The sequence below is a fragment of the Hordeum vulgare genome, chromosome 6H (genome assembly GCF_904849725.1).
Source record: "Hordeum vulgare subsp. vulgare chromosome 6H, MorexV3_pseudomolecules_assembly, whole genome shotgun sequence".
NCBI lineage: Eukaryota > Viridiplantae > Streptophyta > Magnoliopsida > Poales > Poaceae > Hordeum > Hordeum vulgare.
The window spans coordinates 440,349,151-440,371,932 of NC_058523.1; positions in this window are offsets into that span (position 1 = coordinate 440,349,151).

The window sequence follows — 22,782 nt, forward strand, 5'->3', positions numbered from 1 at the left end:
AAGCTCAAGGGGTGAAAGAAAGGTTTCTGTCGCTGTAGCAGACGCTTATGTGAAAAAGTTTTAGTCTGATAAGCTCGAACCCAAAGCGGATAAATGCATCTTCATGGATATCCAAAACAGTTGGATACATCTCCTATCTCAGATCCTGAAGCAAAGTGTTTGTTTCTAGAAACGGGTCCTTTCTCGAGGAAAGGTTTCTCTCAAAAGAATTGAGTGGGAGGGTGGTGGAACTTGATGAGATTATAGAACCGTCACTTCAACCAGTGTGTAGCAGGGCGCAGGAAGTAGTTTCTGTGGCGCCTACACCAATTGAAGTGGAAACTGATGATGGTGATCATTAAGCTTTGGATCAAGTTACTACAAACCTCGTAGGTCGACAAGGTCGCATACTACTACAGAGTGGTACGGTAACCCTGTCTTGGAGGTCATGTTGTTGAACAACAATGAACCTACGAGCTATGGAGAAGCGATGGTGGGCCCGGATTCCGACAAATGGCTAGAGGCCATGAAATCCAAGAGAGGATCCATGTATGAAAACAAAGTGTAGACTTTGGAAGAACTACTTGATGGTCAAAGGACTATTAAGTAAAGATGGATCTTTAAAAGGAAGACAGACAATGATGGTGACTATTCACCATTTATAAAAGCTTGACTTATCGCAAAGATGTTTTCGACAAGTTCAAAGAGTTGACTATGATGAGACTTTCTCATTCGTAGCGATGCTAAAAGGTCTGTTGGAATTAAGCTAGTAGTTTCTGCATTACTTATGAAATATTGCACATAGATGACAAAACATTGTTTCCTCGACGGTTTCCTTGAGGAAAGGTTGTATGTGATACAACCAGAAGGTTTTGTCGATCCTAAGGATGCTAACTAGTATGCAAGCTCCAGCGATCCTTCAAAGGACTGGTGTAAGCATCTCGGAGTTGGAATATACGCTTTGATGAGATGATACAAGCTTTTGGGTTTGTACAAGGTTTATGAGAAACTTGTATTTCCAAAGAAGTGAGTAGGAGCATTGTAGAATTTCTAATAAGTATATGTGGTTGACATATCGTTGATCACAAGTAATGTAGAATTTCTCTCAAGCATAAAGGTTGTTTGAAAGGGGTTTTTCAAAGGAAGACCTGGATAGAGCTACTTGAACATTGAGCGTCAAGATCTATGGAGATAGATCAAAATGCTAAATAGAACTTTCAAATGAAATGCATGCCTTGACAAGTTTTTGAAGGAGTTCAAAATAGATCAGCAAAGAAAGAGTTCTTGGCTATGTTGTAAGGTGTGAATTTGAGTAAGACTCAAGACCCGACCACGGCAGAATAAAGAGAAAGGACGAGGGTCGTCCCCTATGTCATAGCCATAGACTCTTAAGTATGCCATGTTGTGTACCGCACCTAGTGTGTGCCTTGCCACAAGTCTGTTAAGAGGTACAAAGAGTGATCCAGGATTGAATCAATAAAACAGCGGTCAAAGTTATCCTTAGTAAATTAATGAACTAAGGATTTTTTTTCTCGATTATGGAGGTGATTAAAGAGTTCGTCATAAAGGGTTACGTCGATGCAAGCTTTGACACTAATCTGAATAACTTTGAGTAGTAAAACGGATTCGTATAGTAGAGTAGATATTTGGAGTATTTCCGAATAGCACGTAGTAGCAGCATCTATAAGATGATATAAAGATTTGTAAAGCACACACGGATACGAAAGATTCAGAATCTTGACTAAAACATTTCTCACGAGCAAGACGTGATCAAACCCCACAACTATGTGGGTGTTGGATTCGTTAAAATCACATGGTGATGTGAACTAGATTATTGACTCTAGTGCAAGTGGGAGATGATACGTCTCCATCGTATCTACTTTTCCAAACTCTTTTGCCCTTGTTTTGGACTCTAATTTGCATGATTTGAATGGAACTAACCTGGACTATCGTTGTTTTCAGCAGAATTGCCTTGGTGTTATTTTTGTGGAGAAATCAAAGTTCTCCAAACGTCCTGAAAATTTACGGAGATCATTTTTGGAAAATATGAAAAATACATGCGTGAAGATCCACCTGAGAGGTGGGCCAGTGGGCCACAAGCCCTGCCTCCGCCACCCCCTGGTGGCGGTGGGCAAGCTTGTGGGGTCCACATGGCTCTGCAGCCCCCAATCTCAGCTCTATAAGTTCCCTTTCGTCCCAGAAAAACAAAAAAAGAAGATTTCGTCGCGTTTGCGATACGGAGGCGCCGCTACAGCCTGTTCTTCATCTGGAGGGCAGATCTGGAGTCCGTTTTGGGCTCCGGAGAGGGGAAATCGTCGCCATCGTCATCATAAACCTTCTTCCCTCTCCAATTCCATGAAGCTCTTCGTCGTTTGCGAGTAATCTATTCGTAGGCTCGCTGGGCGATGATGAGTAGGATGAGATCTATCATGTAATCGAGTTAGTTTTGATGGGGATTGATCCCTAGTATCCACTATGTTCTGAGATTGGTGTTGCTACTACTTTGCCATGCTTAATGCTTGTCACTAGGGCCCGAGTGCCATGATTTCACATCTGAAATTATTATGTTGTCACCAATATATGTGTGTTTTAGATCCGATCTTGCAAGTTGTAGTTACCTACTATGTGTTATGATCCGGCAACCCCGGCGTGACAATAACCGAAACCACTCCCGGTGATGACCATAGTTTGAGGAGTTCATGTGTTCACCAAGTGCTAATGCGTTGGTCCGATTCTTTATTAAAAGGAGAACCTTAATATCCCGTAGTTTCCTTTTGGACCCCGCTGCCACGGGAGGGATGGACAATTGTCATGCAAGTTCTTTTCCCTAAGCACGTATGACGACACACAGAATGCATGCCTACATCACATTGACGAACGGGAGCTAGCCACATATCTCTCCGTGTTATAACTGTTGCATGAAGAATATCATCCAAACAAATCACCGACCCATTGCCTACGAGTTTGTCCTATTGCTGATGTTACTACTGTTGCTACTGTTGTTACTTGTCTTGCTCTCCTGCTGTTACTACTGTAGCTACTGATGTTACTTGTCTTGCTCTGTTGCTACTGTTGCTACTACTGTCGCTTGCTACTGTTGCTACTTGCTACTGTTGTCACTACTGTTGTTCCTTGCCGCTGCTATTGCTCGTTACACTGTTGCTACCTGCTACAATCTTGATTCGCTTGTCGTTGACGGGAATTGACAATTTCCGTCAACGAGGCAACTTGGCGCCATTGTTACGACAGTTAGGAATAGTGTGCCGTCAACAAATCGTTTCTAACACCGTTGCTATCATACTACTTTGCTACTGATACTTTGCTTGCAGATACTAATCTTTCAGGTGTGGTTGAATCTGACATATTCAGCTGCTAATACTTGAGAGTATCCTCTCACCTCCTATAGGCGTACCAACAAATTTGGGTTGAATACTCTACCCTCGAAAACTGCTACGATCCCATGCGTTGGTGGGCCGTCAACAACATTCTTCTAGTTTCGATTACCGGAGAGTGCTGGCAGCATTCTTCTGGTGCCGTTGCAAGGGAAGGTCTGCTGTTATGGAGTCATCATTTTTCTGGCGCCGTTGCCGGGGAGGTATTGCTATATTCTCTGAGTTACTTGGGATTTATATCTGCTGATCACTATGAAGAATCTGAAGGATCCGAAAACCTAAGTCTTGCCCTCAACTACGAGGGGAGGTAAGGAATTGCCATCTAGCTCTGCACTTGATTCACCTTCAGTTATGAGTAAGTTTGCCACATCACCTCCTGCTAGAAATCTTGATATGTCACATGTGCTTGATGATGCTTATGATGCTACTGCTAGAGATGCTATGCTTGATACTATGCCTGATGATACTATGCTTGATGCTATGCCTGATATTGCTAGAGATGCTATGCTTGATACTGCTAGAGATGCTATCTTGCCTGATGATGCTATGCTTGATACTGCTAGAGACGCTATGCTTGATATGGCTAGAGATGCTACTTTGCCTGATGTTCCACTAGGGGTGTTCCTTGATGCTCATATTGCTAGAGTTACTGCCAATGCTTGTGATGCTTCTGAAACTACCGATACTATTGAGATAGAACCTGCTTTTGCTCCTGCTAGATCTAGATCTCCTAGATATGAATTGCCTGATATACCTGAGGGTTATGTTATGGACGGAGAGATAGCTGAGGATTTTCTTGCATGTAAGGAAGCCTATGACGCTGATAAATTTCTTGTCAAGTGGAAGGAAAAATCTTTGAAAGCTAGGATGAAATACGACCCGAAATTTGCCACTTCACCTATCTTTATCACCGATAAGGATGATGAATTCTCTGTCAACCCTGAGATAATCTCTCTAGTCGAATCTGATCATTTTCACGGTTATGAGTCTGAGACGGTCGTAGCCCATCTTGCCGAACTACAGGATATAGCCACCCTTTTCACTAATGAGGAGAAGATCCGTCACTACTATATCCTTAAGTTGTTTCCTTTCTCTCTAAAGGACGACGCTAAAGACTAGTTCACCTCTCTTGCTCCTGGATGTGTGAGTAGTCCCTAGGAGATGGTCTATTACTTCTGTGAGAAATATTTCCCTGCCCATAAGAAGCAAGCTACCTTGCAGGAAATATACAACTTTGCTCAAGTCCAAGAAGAGAGTCTACCACAAGCTTGGGGGAGGCTCGTCCAGCTACAAAATGCTTTGCCTGATCACCCTCTTAAGAAGAACGAGATACTTCATATCCTCTATAACGGACTTACCGATGCCTCTAGAGACCACCTAGATAGTTGTGCCGGTTGTGTTTTTAGGGAACGAACTGTAGAACAAGCTGAGACCCTACTGAATAACATCTTGATTAACGATAATACTTGGACTATTCCCGAACGACCTCCTAAGCCAACTCTGAAGAAAAGAGGTATTCTATTCCTCAGTCCCGAAGATATGAAAGAAACCAAGAAATCTATGCAAGAGAAAGGCATTAGATCTGAAGATGTCAAAAATCTACCACCTATCGAAGAGATCCATGGTCTCGATAACCCGATACAGGTAGTAGAAGTGAATTCTCTGCATAGGTTTGATGAGAGTGATATTCCTTTTGATAAACCTGCTAGCCTATGCTTTGATGAATTTGACAACTTTGTTGCCAAACAACAGAGTTTCAATGATTATGTTAGCAGACATTTGGAACAAAGTACGCGTACGCTTAGCCATTTAAGTGCTTGTGTAGACACAAATGTCAATGATCTGAATCTTCTGAGTAAACATGCCTCTATGATTACTACTCACGTAGAACAAGTACTTAAAGCTTAGAATGACTTTCTCAATGAATTAAATGACAACTCTGTCAGAGTCATTACTAGAGGAGGCAAAATGACTCACGAACCTTTGTATCCTGAAGGTCATCCTAAGAGAATTGATCAAGATTCTCAAGGAATCAATGCTGATACACCCAGTCATCCTAAGGAGAAGAAGAAGGATGATAGAAACCTACATGCCAGTTCACCAAATACTATCACACCAGAAGAACCTAATGATATTTCTGCGTCTGATGCAGAAACACAATCTGGTGATGAACATGAACCTGGTGACAATATGGACAGTGATGTTCATAATAATGCTCAACCTAGCAATGATGAGGATGTGGAGATTGAACCTTCGGTTAATCCTGATAACCCAGAACCTAAGAAGTACGACAAAAATGACTTCACTGCTACGAAGCATGGTAAAGAAAGGGAGCCATGGGTTCAGAGATCTATGCCCTTTCCTCCTAAGCCATCCAAGAAAAAGGATGATGAGGATTTTGAGCACTTCGTTGAGATGATAAGACCCATCTTTCTGCAGATGCGGTTAACTGATATGCTCAAGATGTCTCCATATGCCAAGTACATGAAAGATATCGTGACTAATAAACGGAAGATACCAGATCTTGAGATCTCCACCATGCTTGCCAATTACACTTTCAAGGGTGGAACTCCTAAGAAATTTGGTGATCCCGGAGTGCCCACTATACCTTGCTCCACTAAAGGAAACTACGTACGAACTGCCTTATGTGACCTTGGAGCCGGTGTTAGTGTTATGTCGCTCTCTCTTTATCGTAGACTTGAATTGGATAAGTTGACACCCACTCAAATTTCTCTGCAAATGGCCGACAAATCAACTGCTTTCCCTATCGGCATTTGCGAGGATGTGCCTGTTGTGGTTGCTAACACCACTATCTTAACAGACTTTGTTATCTTGGATATTCCCGAGGACGATGCCATGGCTATCATCCTCGGAAGACCCTTTTTAAACACTGCAGGGGCTGTTATAGATTGCAACAAAGGCAATGTCACTTTCCATGTCAACGGTAATGAGCACATTGTGCACTTTCCGAAGAAATGATATCAAGTACATTGCATCAATGCTATTGAAAAGACTTCATCGATTCTTATTGGGAGCTTTGAATGCCCTATTCCTCGTCTCAAGATGAAGTATGATTTGCTTGTTGGGGCGATACATATCCCCATTGAGGTGACTTGGCTATTTGAAAATTCTTCGTTCTCTCTTGCGATTCGAGAAGGTTTTGTCATGAGGACTTGATCAACCCCATTGACGGATTTCTTTCGATGACCATGAAATGGATGAATCAAAGAGTCACATACCTCTGTTTTGAGCTTTCATTTTCTATTGCTTAGAAGAAAAGTGATAGATTAGTTTAGTTTTTCCTGTTTTCTGTTTTAGCGTCCCGGAGAAAAGATACCTCAAATATAAAAGTTCTCCGATGGTCCTAAAAATTTAGTATGATTTTTTCTGGAATTTTTGAAAATTACTGGGCCTCAGAGCTGGCCTGGCGGCCAGACCAGTGGGCCACAAGCCCTGCCACCGCCACCCCCTGGTGGCGGAGGGCAAGCTTGTGGGGCCCACATGGACCCCCTCCACTCATTCCAGCTCCCAGCCTCTTCTTCCACCTCCAGAAAAAAAAATCGCAGCTCAAACCCGTGTTCTTGCTCATTTGGCTGTGATTTTCGATCTCCTTGCTCAACGTACCATTCTCCGAACCATTTTGGGGAAATTACTCCTTGGTAAGTGACTCCTCCATTGGTCCAATTAGTTTTTGCTCTAGTGCTTTATCTTTCGCGTATTTTTGCTACCTTGGTGACCCTGTTCTTGAGCTTGAAAGGTTGATTTTAGCTGGTCCCAAGTAGTTTTAGCACGTGATACGGTCTCTAGGCACTAGTAGGAGTAGTTACTACAAGTTGGGTTAATCTTTATTCACTTTTATTTCGAAAGAATTTTTCAGAGCTAGAAAAAGGAAAAGATGAGGAGGTTCTTGAGAGGCTCCTCAAGCCGTAATCCCAAGGAGGATGAGAAGAACCACCCCAAGTACGTAGTCCTCGAGTCACAGAAGTTCGAGCGTGCGAGTGGCCAAGTGAAGAATTTTTGCGCGCGCCGGACTTTATGAAGACTTTTATTACTTGGTGGAGAACGCAGGTCTTACTGCGTTCGTTGAAGATAAGTGCTCACAATACCTCCTCCTCACCAATATTTTCGTTCAGAGCTTCAACTTTTATCCGAGGAAGAATCCTCCCATGGTTGAGTTCATGACATAGGATATCCCCCAGTGCATGACATTGCAGGATTTTTGCAATGTATGCAAATTACCTTATGTTGGGGATATCCGTGACCCTTGTCCACGGGACTTGGAGGATTTCATTGGTTCTATTGCTGTTGGAGAGGAGAGAGGAGTGTCTCGCGCTAGAATTGCTAGCATACATTTTCCCGTGCTTCGGTACTTCTCACTATTTGTGGGAAAATGTTTGATTGTCCGTGGGAAGGCTGGATCACTTAGTTCTCCAGAACTTGCGGTTTTGCACGAAGGCCTTTATAACGATAAGACTTATAGCCTAGGTGCTATAGTAGCCCAGCGGTTGAACACCAACCGTTCCAAGGGTGTCGTCTATGGAGGTATCTATGCTACCCGTCTTGCCAGACACTTTGAGATACCCATTAGACTGGGAGAGGAAGGAGAGATGCTTCTCCCTGAGAAATATCTGGATTATGACACCATGGTTCGCCATGATTTTCTGGATAGCGATGCTAGTAGACGGATGATTTATAACCTGGTATTTAGTCAGGGTACTCGAGAGACTATTACTTTGCCTGCTCCTTCTTTGTTCGATCTTCATGCAGGCAGGTACACTATTATGCCCTCGGACATCTACGCATATTGGGTCTTGGCCCAACCACAGGCGCCCGTGCCCGAGCCGCCAGTCGAGTACCAGACGCCAGTTTATCAGTGGGAGCCAGAGGAGCTCACACAGCAGTGGCATCCACAATCTGCTCTGGAGTATCCCGGAGCTGGTTATTTTCCACCTTGGGAGTAGACCAAGCTAGGCCAAAAGCCTAAGCTTGGGGGAGTACGTGTTCTCACCGACCTTACATTCATGCTTATGCTTTCGCTTTGTTAGCCGGTGTTTACACTTTGCCACTGTATTATCCATGCTAGTTTATTTTCGTTTTCTCGTTTTCTTGTTTTCTGTCCTTTTGAGAAAACCCAAAAAGATTTTTCTTTCTTCTTTTGCTTGTTGGGAGCTTTCCCGAGTAAATAATTTTGTTTTTCTTTGGGTCAAGGTAGAAGATATTGGTTACAATGTTTAGTGGTTCTTCCATGCTTACCTGTTTAGCTTTCGAAGAGCCATATTACTTTGTCTTCTCCTTTGTGTTTGCCTACAGATTCAGCTTAGTCCAATGCGCTTATTATCATTCACATTGTTCGATCGTGCAAATGAAAGGCAACAATGATGATATATGATGAAGTGACTGAGACTGGAAAAGCTGGTATGTACTCTATCTATTTTGTTTTTGTAAATATGACTAGCTTATCGACCCAGATTCAGCTTAGTTGTGAGAGAACCATGTTTGCGATGACAACTTAGAGATCATAGTTTCTGATGCCATGCTTAATTAGCTGAGAGCTTATGATGGTTTGTCTTGAATGCCAACATAGATTTTGAGATGACTATGATGTAGTATGATAGCATGGTATTCTCCTTTGAATGTTTCAAGTGGCTTGACTTGGCGCATGTTCATGCATGTAGTTGAAACAAAATCAACATAGCCTCTATGATGTTCGTGTTCATGGTGATTTATATCATGTTCATGCTTGCATTCAATGTTAGTCAAACTCATTGCATCTTGATGATTGTTGTCGCTCTCTAGTTGGTCGCTTCCCAGTCTTTTGCTAGCCTTCACTTGTACTAAGTGGAATACTGCTTGTGCATCCACTTCCATAAACCCAAAAGTTTTTCCATGAGAGTCCACCATACCTACCTATTTGCGGTATCTACCTGCCGTTCCAAGTAAATTTGCATGTGCCACTCTCTAAACCTTCAAGAAATAATCTGTTTTGCATGCCAGAACCGCTCATGTGGTGACAGGGGGTTATTGGTATCTTCCATGCTAGGAGTGTTATCCTTGACATGTGTTTATTCACTGCCATTCACGAGAAAGGGGCCGGTAATTGGAATGCCCAGTTCCACGCTTAAATCAAAAACATAACTGTAAAACAAGACTCCCCCCGGATTGATGTTAGTATGGCCGGTACCCGAGGATTCGGCTAGCCGTGGAGTGTGATTGATTGGTGGTGGGGGAGTTAAAACTTTACTTTTTTGTTTGGGAACCGCCTATAGCATGAGTAGCATGGAAGATATTGAGAACTCTTGGTCATTGCGTTGACAATGAAAGCATGCCACCCAAAATTATTATCTCTGTTTTCAAAGCTTGAGCTCTGGCACCTCTGCAAATCAATGCTTCCCTCTGCGAAGGGCCTGTCTATTTATTTTCCTGTCGAGTCATCCTCCTCTTATATAAGGACCAATTAGAGAGAACCTCTGTCATTTTTATGCTTTGCTTTTGATTGATATTGAGTATGACTATGACTGGATCTTCGTTGCTATGAATTACAATGTTTAGTTAGCCCTTGATCTTTGAAAGTGCTCTGCATTTATGTTTTGCGGTCTCAGAAAGAGCTAGCGAGATACCACCTATTCATATTGCTTCATGCTTGTTTTGGTCGAAGTGTTGGTATTTGAAACTCATCATTATTTGCTCGTTAGCTGATTATGCCATTGATATTAGTTTACTGTGAGACCTTTGTGTCAGTTTCTTATGTGGTTAACTTGTGATCTTGCTGAAATTCTGGTTATGAGTTAGACATAGTTGCAACAACAAGATCAAACAGAGTTTGTCAAAGTTTTTCTTTCTCTCTCAGTTTGTCAACTGAGTTGCTTGAGGACAAGCAAGGTTTTAAGCTTGGGGGAGTTGAGACGTCTCCATTGTATCTACTTTTCCAAACTCTTTTGCCCTTGTTTTGGACTCTAATTTGCATGATTTGAATGGAACTAACCTGGACTTACGCTATTTTCAGCAGAATTGCCTTGGTGTTATTCTTGTGCAGAAATCAAAGTTCTCCAAACGTCCTGAAAATTTACGGAGATCATATTTGGAAAATATGAAAAATACTTGCGCGAAGATCCACCTGAGGGGGTGGGACAGTGGGCCACAATCCCTGCCTCCGCCACCCCCCCCCCCATGGTGGCGGTGGGCAAGCTTGTGTGGCCCACACGGCTCTGCCGCCCCCAATCTCAGCTCTATAAGTTCCCTTTCGTCCCAGAAAAAATAAAAAGAGAAGATTTCGTCGCGTTTGTGATACGGAGGTGCCGACACAACCAGTTCTTCATCTGGAGGGCAGATCTGGAGTCCGTTTTGGGCTCCGGAGAGGGGAAATCGTTGCCATCGTCATCATCAACCTTCTTCCCTCTCCAATTCCATGAAGATCTTCGTCGTTCGTGAGTAATCTATTCATAGGCTCGCTGGGCGGTGATGAGTAGGATGAGATCTATCATGTAATTGAGTTAGTTTTGATGGGGATTGATCCCTTGTATCCACTATGTTCTGAGATTGATGTTGCTACTACTTTTCCATGCTTAATGCTTGTCACTAGGGCCCGAGTGCCATGATTTCAGATCTGAAATTATTATGTTGTCACCAATATATGTGTGTTTTAGATCCGATCTTGCAAGTTGTAGTTACCTACTATGTGTTATGATCCGGCAACTCCGGAGTGACAATAACCGGAACCACTCCCGGTGATGACCATAGTTTGCGGAGTTCATGTGTTCACCAAGTGCTAATGCGTTGGTCCGGTTCTTTATTAAAAGGAGAACCTTAATATCCCGTAGTTTCCTTTTGGACCCCGCTGTCACGGAAGGGATGGACAATAGATGTCATGCAAGTTCTTTTCCCTAAGCATGTATGACGACACACGGAATGCATGCCTACATCACATTGACGAACGGGAGCTAGCCACATATCTCTCCGTGTTATAACTGTTGCATGATGAATATCATCCAAACAAATCACCGACCCATTGCCTACGAGTTTGTCCTACTGCTGATGTTACTACTATTGCTACTGCTGTTACTTGTCTTGCTCTCCTGCTGTTACTACTGTACCTACTGCTGTTACTTGTCTTGCTCTGCTGCTACTGTTGCTACTACTGTCGCTTGCTACTGTTGCTACTTGCTACTGCTGTCACTACTGTTGTTCCTTGCCGCTGCTATTGCTCGTTACACTGCTGCTACCTGCTACAATCTTGATTCGCTTGTCGTTGACGGGAACTGACAATTTCCGTCAACGAGGCAACTTGGCGCCATTGATACGACAGTTAGGAATAGTCTGTCGTCAACAGATCGTTTCTAACACTGTTTCTATCATACTACTTTGATACTGATACTTTGCTTGCAGATACTAATCTTTCAGGTGTGGTTGAATCTGACATATTCAGCTGCTAATACTTGAGAGTATCCTCTCACCTCCAATAGGCGTACCAAAAAATTTGGGTTGAATACTCTACCCTCAAAAACTGCTACGATCCCACGCGCTCGTGGGCCGTCAACAACATTCTTCTAATTTCGATTGCCGGAGAGTGCTGGCAGCATTCTTCTGGTGCCGTTGCAAGGGAAGGTCTACTGCTACGGAGTCAGGAGACTATTGAAAATATGCCCTAGAGGCAATAATAAATTAGTTATTATTATTTTTATTTTTTCATGATAATCGATTATTATCCATGCTATAATTCTATTGATTGGAAACTCAAATACATGTGTGGATACATAGACAAAACACTGTCCCTAGTAAGCCTCTAGTTGACTAGTTCGTTGAGCAAAGATGGTCAAGGTTTCCTAACGGTAGACAAGTATTGTCACTTGATAACGGGATCACATCATTAGGAGAATCATGTGATTGACAAGATCCAAACTATAAACGTAGCATATTGATCGTGTCGTTTTATTGCTATTGTTTTCTGCGTGTCAAGTATTTGTCCCTGTGACCATGAGATCATATAACTCACTGGCACCAGAGGAATACCTTGTGTGCATCAAACGTCGCAACGTTACTGGGTGACTATAAAGGTGCTCTACAAGTATCTCTGAACGTGTTCGTTGAGCTAGTATGGATCAAGACTGGGATTTGTCACTCCGTGTGATGGAGAGGTATCTCGGGGCCCACTCGGTAATACAACATCACACACAAGCCTTGCAAGCAATGTGACTAAGTGTAAGTCACGGGGTCTTGTATTATGGAACGAGTAAAGAGACTTGCCGGTAACGAGATTGAAATAGGTATGCGGATACCGACGATCAAATCTCGGGCAAGTAAACATACTAAAAGGACAAAGGGAATGACATACGGGATTATAAGAATCCTTGACACTGAGGTTCAACCGATAAGATCTTCGGAGAATATGTAGGATACAATATGGGCATCCAGGTCCCGCTATTGGATACTTATCGAGGAGTGCCTCGGGGCATGTCTACATAGTCCTCGAACCCGCAGGGTCTGCACACTTAAGGTTTGATGATGTTTTAGTATAGTTGAGTTATATGTGTGGTTACCGAATGTTGCTCAGAGTCCCGGATGAGATCACGGACGTCACGAGGGTTTCCGGAATGGTCCGAAAACGAAGATTGATATATAGGATGGTTTCATTTGGTCACCGGAAAGTTTCGGGCAATTCCGGTAGTGTACCGGGAATGACGAATGGGTTCCGGGAGTTCACCGGGAGGGGCCCGCCCACCCGGGAGTGAGCCCAAGGCACTAGGGTGGCGCCACAAGTCATTAATGGGCTGGTAGAGTCATCCCAAGGGGCCCATGGCGCAACATAAGAAAATACCAAAGGAAAATAAAAGAAAAAGGGAAAGAGGGAGGTGAGAAGGAAGAGGAGGACTCCTCCTTCCCAAACCGAATTGGAGGAGGAGTCCTCCGCCTCCCCTTGGCCGGTATACTTTGAGGTCTTGTCCCTCAAGGCTAGCCCTCCCCCTTCCTCCTATATATAGGTGTGTTTTAGGGCTGATTTGAGACAGCTTTTGCCACGTGCAACACAACCCTAGACCACATAGTGCTACCTCTAGATCAGATTTCTACGGAACTCGGGCGGAGCCCTGCAGGAGTAGATCATCACCACCACCGGAGCGCCGTCACGCTGCCGGAGAACTTATCTTCTTCTCCGTCTTGCTTGCTGGATCAAGAAGGCCGAGATCATCGTCGAGTTGTACGTGTGCTGAACGTGGAGGTGTCGTCCGTTCGGCACTAGATCGGAACGGATCGTCGGACGGATCGCGGGACGGTTCGTGGGACGGTTCGTGGGGCGGATCGAGGGACGTGAAGACGTTCCACTACATCAACCGCGTTTCTTAACGCTTCCTGCTGTGCGATCTACAAGGGTACGTAGATCCAAATATCCTCTCGTAGATGGACATCACCATGATAGGTCTTCGTGTGCGTAGGATTTTTTTCCCATGCAACATTCCCCAACAGATTCGGCATTCACAAACAACCAGTTGATACTAGAGTGACTGCTGCAGTCCTTCCATAAAGCGCTCCACTTTTGCGGCCTTAGTGTTGACGTCCTCTGGTGCATATCTTGAGAGGAGGTTGAACTTCTACAAATACTCCTTGACGGTTCCACTCCCTTGCTTTAAGGCTGGAATTCTCGCTTCTTAATGGTCATCATTCTGGGAGGAATGTGAGTAGCGCGGAATCCTTCCTTGAGTATTGCCCAAGTGATGACTTGTCCTGCTCGCATGATCTGAAACCCATCCCACCAAGCTCTGGTCGTGCCTCCGAGACAATGAGAAGTATAAAGGACTTTCTCATGATCATCAGTGCATTTGACCAGCGCGAGGAGGTCTTCGATAGTACGTATCCAGTCATCGACATCCAATGGTTCAGTCGTCTACGTGAATATGGGTGGCGTAGTCCGCATAAACTCACATGGAGTTGAGCGACCGTTGCCATTCCCGTTCTGCGGCGGGTTGTTCACCAAGACTTGAGCCAGCTGCTGGATAGCGGGATTACTGGCTTGACGTTCCTCGTGGAGAGCTTGAAGGAACTGAGCCATAGTCATGCTTTCTGGAGGAGGCGATGCCGGTGGAATATCGCCTTGCTGCTGCTCGTGGTGATCTCCAGCTTGAGCGTCCCCTCCGGTTCCCTGCTGCTGACCTGAGGAGGCAGAGTCTGTAACATCCCAATTTTCCTAATTGGGAATGTTTACATTGTAGCTAAGCATCTATGCATAAGTGATTGAAATAAATTTAGCTCGTGATTTTTCCTTCGTTTTTGTTTTGCATTTCTATCGCACGAGTAATGCCCGGAGAAAACTCTCTTGCACGCAAGAGAGAGAGCGGAGGAAAATGACACTCCAAAAGTGCGGGCAAATCTCTGAAATATTTGAGCAAAGAAAACCCAAAATTCTTTTGCAAAAATAATTGCAAAAAGAAATAAAGCAAATTGGGAATTTCTGGAAAAAAACATTTTTTAAAAGTTTTTATTTTGGCTTTAATAAAATGTTATTCGGGTAGAGATTCTTTTTCTGTTTTTTTTATATATATAATATCATATATAAATATATTGATTTATTTTCTTTTTTGGCTTTTATATTTTTTGTTTGGAAAGGTTTAACAAAAGGAAAGCTTTTTTTTTATTCTAACCTAACCGCCGCCCCTCGGCAAGCCCAGCCCGAGATCCCCACTTCTCCCTGGGATCAAATCCCAGATCCCCCTGCCCGAGCCACTCCCCACCGCCTCCCTCTCTTTGCCCGCGGGCCCTGCCCGAGCCCCCTCTCTCCCCCACGTCACCTTCTTCTTCCTCCTCCCTCTCTTTCCTTTCCTTTGCAGACCAAACCGAGCCGGACCACCACGCCGCGATTCCCTTCCCAGTACTCCCTCTCCTCCTTCCTTATCCCACCCCCCACCTAGCCTATATATACCCCCGCCCTAGCCGACCCCGTTCCCAACCCTAGCCGCCGCTGCCGCCCGAAGCCGCCGCCGCCACGAGCTGCTCGCCCGAGCCCGAGGCTGCCACCCCTCGGCCTCGACCTGGGAGCCACCCCCCGGAGCCCCCTCTCCCCCGAGCGCCTCCCCCCACGGAGGAGCACCGTCGCCGCCTTTCCCGAAGTCCCCCACCGCCCCGGAGCTTCCCCATCCTCGCCGGCCAGCCACCCCTCGCCGGAGCTGCTGCCACCAGCAAGGTAGCCCCCTCCTCTCCTCTATTATTTCATGTCCTCCTTTGTTAGCCGTTAGATCATAAGTGGATGGTGTAGATTAGATCATCTATACCTCTTTGGCCTATCTCAGAAAACCAGTGGGTTATTTGTCACTTAAGTTTTAACCGGCGACTTTGCTAACCTTCGGCCATTTGCCCGAAGCCATTCATCAAACACCCTACACAGCCAATAGAAACTTGCCACGTATACCCTCGGTTAGCTACTAGTAGTTTTATGTTTTTCTGTCTATATTACAAAAACAGAAACTTTCAATTTTGTTTTGGCCACAACTTTTTATCCCTAAGTCCATTCACATTGATTCTTTTACCAGTAGCTCAAAAATTTCCAGTAGTTTTTAAAAACATATAATTTGTCTATGTTTGAAATTTTTAAATATAAGTTAGAGCAGATTTAGTTTAAACCTTGTTTTGCCTATTCCAGGAGTTTGAAAAATGATTTTGAGTTGATTCTTTTTGCTACTGTTTTCTAGTGATAAAATATTACTGTGGTATAAGCTTCAAAATTTTTAAAGTATTTGTACTGGTGTTTTCAACAGAAACAAGTTTCTGCCATACCGGCGCGCGATAAATTCTTTTGCGTAGTCTTTAGCAAATCATTGCATGTGATGTTATTTTTACTTGTGGCATGATTGAATTGCTTATGGTGTGCTTTGTGTTTGTATCGGTTGATCATCCGGAGTGCGAAGCGTGTTACTTAGAGACGCTCGAGCAAGATAACTATCATCAAGGCAAGTCATTTTGATCATGTTATTTTACCTATGTTTTCGATGCATGGTAGATCACCTCCTATGCCCAATTGCATGCTGCCTAGGTACTTGGAAACTTTAGTGTAAGAGTAGTATCATGTGGTAGGAACACAACATCCCCGATACTTGGCCCCGGGACGACAATTTCTTAATGATATGCTTGAGTAGACGGGTTATCGGTTGAGTGTATACCACGAGTGATGCGAGGTTGATATAATAATCAAGACCGGACTAAGACAAGATTTTCAAGACCTCGGACGCAATGCAACTCTGGGTGAAGGACGGTTGATCGGCTCCCTGGAAAACCCAGTGGATGCCCGGGATGCTGGAGAGGCCATGTCATCCTGCGGAAAGCTTCACCCAGGCTCGAAGAGACGGACGGAGACTTCAAGACTCAAGGCTTACCTGCACAGCCACAAGTCATTATGGGCTCTGGCTTGGTTGGACAACGCGGCGACTCTGGACAGGCGGTGCTAGCAGATGTAGACGAACGGTAGGAATGGATGGGCACCGACAAGGATTCAGAAGGACCCGTTGAAAGACCATGTTTTGATCATCCGGTCTTCAAACACCCTGAAGTGCGAGGACAAACCCGGAGGCGATCAAATCTTGTGGGGAACGTGTGCAAAACTCTGCAGAGTGCCCAACCTAATCGATTAGCCGTGTCCACGGTCATGGACAAGTTGAGCCGAAGGCATTGAATTTCCCCTGAACTCTCGACACAACTTAATAATGATGTGGGTGTTAACAACTATTCGGGTACGAGAACTGGTTGGCGGAACCATCTCGTTAACAACAAACATTATAGTAAATTTTGCTTTCAACCCCTTTTGTTGTAGGATAAAACTGGCTTTACGCAGAACTTAGCTCCACCGGCCAAATATGCATGTAGAGATAGTTGATTATTATTTTACTCCCTCTCTTTGATGATTTGCTGGCATATTCAATATGCTGACCTACACGGCTGCAACGTATCATGTTGCAGAGTACTTTTCCGACCAGGAGTGAGGCTACGATCTACGCTCAGCGACATGCCCTTGGAGTCGGATGGACTCGTCTACCTGATGCTTCCGCTTAGTCTTCGTTAGATAATCTCATGAGTTGGCCTTCAGCCACTTTATTGTACAACTTTATTGTAATAAAGTACTCTTTATGAGATTTCGATTAATAAAGCTGTGTGATTGCACTCTTGAATATATACACTATGTACTGTGTGTGTGCCAGCATGATCTTGGGATGGTACAGAAACACCAGAGGCTTGACTCGTCTTGAGTCGGGTCGCTACAGAAATGGTATTCAGAGCACACGCTGACCTTAGGACGTAACCTCTAGGAATGGAAAAGCCTTAGGAAGAAAACTATTTTTCTCTTATGTCTATAAATCTTCTATTTCCTCTTCTGATAATTTCTGACTTCTCTCCGATTTTCCAATGTTTAGACGGCCACCTTCATCCCTGTTAAGTTCACGGAGTTTTGCCAGCCCAACACCACTATGCCGTTCGGAAAGGAGCTGGTGCAGATCACCAAGGATTTGAGGATTGCTCTGCCGACAATCACAGGGAAGCCAACATCGTCTTACCCGGAGGATTCACGCTACAGGATCGAGGTGCATATTCCCGGAAGGACATTTCAGCCACGCACTGAGCCGATGGATTTCAAGTTCATCGCACCCAACTGGATTCTCGGAAGGGACATGGCGATCCATTGTGCACTCGGACGTATCAAGGATGAATACAAAGGCTGCCCTATTTCTCCAGACCTATTCGCCGTATCCCGGAGAAACGAAGACGGAGAAATCATCTCAAGCAAGACCAAGGACGCTCTATTGTCTTATGCCCAGACCTTGGAGAAGCACAACAGGACTCTGGAGTATCACGTGATCAAGGGCGCCAGGAAGATCAAGCAACTGTCACTCCGCGAGCTTGAACTTGAAGATGCAGCCCGGGAAGCCCACTATGAGCATGAACTAGAGGTGAAGGACTTTCTGGAGCGGATCGAGAAGCTGAAGACTCGAGTTGCCTACCTGGAGGAGGAACTGGACATGGGCGGGAACCTTCATCCCGAAGGAGACGTAGCCCCCGTGATCAGCAACGAAGAGGACTATGAAGAAAGCTCCATCGAAGGACCTGACACCATGCTATTCTGAGGAGGACATTTAGACTAGACCACCAAATTTACTTTATCGTTTTACGTTTTAGGCCGATGTTTAGGATTATCGAATTTTGTATCCCCGTGTGAACCTTGTGATGATATTGAATGAAATGTGTGGTGTGATACTTGTGTGTTGCATTCATATGGGTAGTGTAATTCCTCTTAGACCATTGTTCTATGCTAATCTCACCCCTCTACAAACATCAGATGCCTCCGAGACGTGCCCCTGAGTCCAACTTTCCGCCGGAACTCACCCAGTTGATCCAGCAACAAAACACCCTGATGCAGCTGATCATCCAGAACCAGAACAATAACAACAACCGTCCCCCACCCCAGGCCGACAACCTTACCCGTTTCTTGAGGTTGAACCCTCCAACTTTCTCCAGCAGCATTGAACCCATTGTGGCAGATGATTGGCTCTGCAAGATGGAGCGTGAACTCGTCACTGCTGGTTGTACTGAAGCTGAGAAGGTGCGTTTTGCCGCGCATCAACTTGAAGGCCCTGCAGCTGCTTGGTGGGAGAACTACACCACCACTTATCCCATTGCTGGAGTCACTTGGGAGCAATTCAAGCAAGCCTTCCGCACCGCGCGTGTCTCAGCTGGTGCAATGAGTCTGAAGAAGCGTGAGTTTCGCAACTTACGCCAGGGGAATCGCTCTGTGGCCCAGTACGTTGATGAATTCAGCATGCTCGCCCGTTATGCACCTGGAGATGTGGCCGATGATGCGGCCAAGCAGGAAAAGTTCTTGGAAGGACTGAATGATGAGCTGAGCATTCAGTTGACGGTAGTCACCTTCAACAACTACCAGGAGCTGGTTGATAAGGCCCTCATCTTGGAGGGGAAACACCAACAGATGGAGAACCGCAAGCGAAAGTATGGGGTTGGAAAGTTCAACTCCGGCACTCAGCAGAAGCCTCGCTACACCTCTTATCCAGGGAATACCGGGACTGGATCCGGTAAGTTTGGAGGACACGTTCAGCATAACCACCCAGTGCACAACCATGGAGGCCACAACCATGGAGGAAATGGGAACCACCGCAACAACATCAACTTCAAGAATGGCGGTACTGGCACTCAGCAGCATTCAGCTCCAGCTCAGAAGGATCTGACTCACATCACCTGCTTCAAGTGTCAGAAGACGGGACACTATGCCACTGATTGTCCCCAGAACAAGCAGGGAAATGGAAACGGCAACGGCAACTCTGCAGCTAAGAAGCCCAATCCTTTTCCTCGAGCTCAGGTGAACCACATTGATGTTGAAGAGGTCTATGATCACCCCGATACTGTGGTTGGTAAGTTTTTGCTAAATTCACGTCCAGTATTGGTACTTTTTGATTCTGGTGCAACGCATTCATTCATATCAAGGGTAGTTGTGGAAAAGTATAGTTTGCCAACTAGAACCCTCAGCCAACCTATTAAGGTCAGTTCCCCAGGAGGCGTGATGACAGCCGGGATAGGATGCCATGCTTTGAGTCTCAACATCGGGAACCATAATTTTCCCACCGACCTCATCGTATTAGAGTCCCAGGGATTGGATGTAATCCTAGGCATGGATTGGTTGGCCAAGTATGAAGGGAATATTGATTGTGCCCTTAAGTCTATTTTGCTCACCACCCCCGAGCAGAAGCGAATTAAGTACGTGTCACAGCGCCCGACACGGAGTAAGCGAGTAAACTCTCTCACGGGAGTAGTCCAGGAGGAAGTACCGATTGTTCAGGAGTACCGAGATGTATTTCCGGAGGAATTACCGGGCATGCCACCCGATAGAGAGATTGAGTTCTTGATTGAGCTATTACCCGGAACAGCCCCGATATCCAAGAGACCTTATTGGATGCCCGCAAATGACTTGATAGAAATCAAGAAGAAAATTAAGGAGTTATTGGACAAAGGGTATATTCGCCCAAGTTCTTCACCTTGGGGAGCCCCAGTGCTCTTGGTTGAAAAGAAGGACAAGTCCTAGAGAATGGTTGTCGATTATCGTGCATTGAACGATGTGACCATCAAGAACAAGTACCCCTTGCCGATGATCAATGATCTGTTCGATCAGTTAGTTGGAGCTCGCATATTCTCAAAGATCGATCTTGGATCCGGGTATCATCAGTTGAAAATTCGTGAACAGGATATACCCAAGACAGCCTTCACCACTCGGTACGGCTTGTATGAGTACACGGTCATGTCATTTGGACTGACTAATGCTCCGTCATACTTTATGAATCTGATGAACAAGGTATTTATGGAATACTTGGACAAGTTTGTCGTGGTGTTCATCGATGACATACTGATATTCTCCAAGAACGAAGAGGAACACAAGGAACATCTGCGTCTAGTTCTGGAGAAGCTTCGAGAGCATAAGCTATATGCAAAGTTTAGCAAATGTGAGTTTTGGTTGAAGGAAGTCGGATTTCTCGGACACGTCATCTCAGGAGAAGGCATAGCAGTGGACCCTACCAAGGTCGCAGCAGTCACCGAACGGGTAGCACCCACTTCAGTCAAGGAGATCCGCAGTTTCCTCGGACTTGCCGGATATTACCGGAGGTTCATTGAAAATTTCTCAAAGATTGCCAAGCCCATGACAGAGTTGTTGAAGAAGGAATCCAAGTATATTTGGACTGAGGAATGTGAAACCAGTTTTCAAGAGCTGAAGAAACGTCTTGTTACAGCCCCAGTGCTGATATTGCCGAACATTCGGAAGGATTTCCAGGTTTACTGTGACGCTTCTCGTCAAGGACTCGGAGGAGTACTCATGCAGGAAGGCAAAGTTGTAGCCTATGCATCCAGACAACTCAGACCTCATGAGTTGAATTATGCCACACATGACTTGGAACTAGCAGCCGTAGTGCACGCTCCCAAGACCTGGAGACATTTCTTGATCGGAAATAGTTGTGATGTTTACACTGATCACAAGAGCCTGAAATATATTTTCACGCAGAAGGAGTTGAACCTCAGACAGAGGCGATGGCTAGAGTTGATCAAGGACTATGACATGAGATTGCATTATCACCCAGGCAAGGCAAATGTTGTAGTCGATGCGTTGAGCCGCAAGAGTTATGTGAACACGCTCACAGCTGGAGGATTACCCCAGGAGTTAGTCGATGATCTCCGAGAGCTCAAAATGGAGATAGTTCCAAGAGGATTTGTTGCCACTCTGGAAATTCAGTCTACTTTGACGGAAAAGATCCGTGAAGCACAGAAAGCTGACAAGGAGATAGCTGAGATTAAGCAGAAAATGGAAGACGAGAAGGCTAAAGGTTTTCGTGAGGATGAACACGGAACTTTATGGTTTGAGGATCGCATCTATGTGCCCAATGATCCCAAACTCAGGAAGTTGATACTTCAGGAGGCTCATGATTCCCCGTACTCGATACACCCCGGTAACACCAAGATGTATCTGGATCTGAAAGAAAGTTTCTGGTGGACAGGATTGAAGAAAGACATCGCCGAGTATGTAGCTATATGCGATGTTTGTCAGCGAGTAAAAGCCGAGCATCAGAAGCCAGCAGGTTTGCTCCAACCTCTGCCGATACCCGAATGGAAATGGGAAAAGCTTGGTATGGACTTCATCACAGGATTACCTCGGACCCGTTCTGGCTATGATTCTATTTGGGTTGTGGTCGATCGTTTGACCAAGGTAGCTCATTTCATTCCGGTGAAGACTACCTACACGAGTGCCAAGCTGGCCAAGATATATATGACGAGGATCGTATGTCTGCACGGAGTACCGAAGAGCATTGTGTCCGATAGAGGGACTCAGTTCACTTCAAAATTTTGGCACCAACTGCATGAAACCTTGGGAACGAGATTGGAGTTCAGCACAGCATTTCACCCGCAGACAGATGAACAGACCGAGAGAGTTAATCAAATTCTGGAGGACATGTTGAGAGCTTGCACACTAGACTATGGGTCTAGTTGGGATGACAATTTACCGTATGCCGAGTTCTCATACAACAACACCTACCAGACCAGTCTGAAGATGGCCCCTTTCGAAGCTCTATACGGAAGGAGGTGCAGAACACCGTTGATGTGGGATGGAGTTGGAGACCGACAACTTTTTGGTCCCGACCTTATCCGAGATTCTAAAGAGAAGGTCAAGCTTATTCGTGACCGACTCAAGATAGCTCAGTCCAGGCATAAGAGTTATGTCGATAGCAAACGCAAGGAAGTAACGTACGAAGTGGGAGACCGAGCATATCTTCGGGTGTCTCCACTTCGAGGAATCAAGAGATTCGGTGTGAAAGGAAAATTAGCACCACGTTTCATTGGCCCCTACAAAATTCTTGAACATAGAGGTGAAGTTGCATAGAAACTGGAACTG